At 36.5% G+C, this 1,539-nt stretch overlaps 1 long non-coding RNA gene across 1 annotated transcript; it reads right to left on the bottom strand.

Moving 5' to 3' along the window:
* Positions 1–425: 425 nt before the first annotated feature.
* On the bottom strand, positions 426–1,280 carry LOC126593351 (uncharacterized). The gene is made up of 3 exons (XR_007612920.1): positions 783–1,280; positions 591–690; positions 426–491 (listed from the first exon to the last, which is right to left on the bottom strand). It is a non-coding gene; the product is annotated as an uncharacterized LOC126593351 (long non-coding RNA).
* Positions 1,281–1,539: the final 259 nt, after the last annotated feature.

Here is a 1,539-nt window from a genome sequence, read left to right as displayed (position 1 = left end):
GAAGATGAGGAAGAAAAGTTTGTTTCTTTAAAAAGCCATACACATAGCTATCATATTGGATAAAAGAGACAAGGGAACAAGGAAAAGGTGCATATGTTGACAAAAATGAGTGATTAAAGGAAGAAAAGTTCCTGTAAAAATCAAAAGAAGGTTCAAAGCCTTCTTTGCCACGTGAAGATGGAACAGATTTTCAGTGTCAAAAACTTTGACCAAAGGCATTAAAACAAGATTTACAGCTGTTACAAGACAAAAGAAGAGAAAGAAGATTTGCCAGCTTCTAAATATATAGCTAAAGGACCGAAGGACCTAAGGGTGACTATCAGTTTGATCAAACATTGGGTCGAAAAAATATTGACCAAGCATTGATATAAAACTTACAACTGCTACAAGACAAAAGAAGAGAAAGAAAATTCTGAATGCAGAATTCACCTTTGGAGCCATGGGTCAACAATTGTTTTCAATGCAGAATCCAACAACCAAGTCTGCGATGCCTGCACGAAAGAATTAATAAAATTCTCATTGCAGCTACATTTTCATTTCACTCCAAATACATAAACGAACCCAGAACATAAAGAACAAAAATGGGTAACCTGCTCGATTTCTTCCCCCTCTTTGTTTTGAGTTTTCGATCTGCAGAGGAAGCACACAAGCAAAAGAATAGGGCAGCAGGAAGATGAGAACTCTTGTGTCCTGCGTAAAGTGGGACTTTGCTGTTTAAAGAGAAAATAATGGAAAAACGAAGTAATTGGAACAAAAAAAATTTAAACTCCAACAAACCTTACCCATTCTCACTCTGAAATCCACGGATACTCAATCCAAATAGAAGTCTGAAATATAGCGAAATCCACGGGATCCCAAATATATCGGAATAGTTTCCTGCATCTGGAGGAAAACCACCAGGTTTTAGAGCTAAGAGAATGAGGAATCGCCAAAGACATCTTGCGAGGAGGCGTGAATACTAATGAAATTTGCACCTCACGTGGGAGTTTTCTCACATGGAGAGGAAGAGAGTTTGTTGAAACCGAGTCCTATTTGGACTTAGAAGTCTTAAGTTACATAAAGAAAATAATAATACAACTTGTTGTCAGATTGGAAGGACATTTGGGTTAAATGGTTCAAAGCCCCATGATAAATAGAAGAATAGGAACTGCAACAAGAGGACAAGGCGTCATCAAGTTCCAATAAAAGAAAATAAAAGGATGGATATGATGTGGTCTTCTTTCTTTGATAACAGGAAAGCCACTCACGTGGAGTACAAAGGAAAGTCATGGTTCCCATCTAAATTATGGGCTTTATGAAAAGCATGGAGACAAACTAATAGGATTCCCAAGACAAAGGAAAGACAAATCAAAACAAGTCTTTGTCACAATAAAAAAGGGATCCAGCTTTCATGCTTTCAAAATCCTATTTCAAATAGGATTGAATTCATAAGAAACCTATTAGAGAAAGAAAGGGCAAACGAAAAGGAAATATAGAGTAAGAAATGGTACCAAGCCAGAGAGAAAAAAAAACAAAATATTAGTGGGTTTATCAAAAATA

Source organism: Malus sylvestris, chromosome 12 (assembly GCF_916048215.2).
Source record: "Malus sylvestris chromosome 12, drMalSylv7.2, whole genome shotgun sequence".
Lineage (NCBI taxonomy): Eukaryota > Viridiplantae > Streptophyta > Magnoliopsida > Rosales > Rosaceae > Malus > Malus sylvestris.
This window is presented reverse-complemented; position numbering and strand designations above follow the sequence as displayed.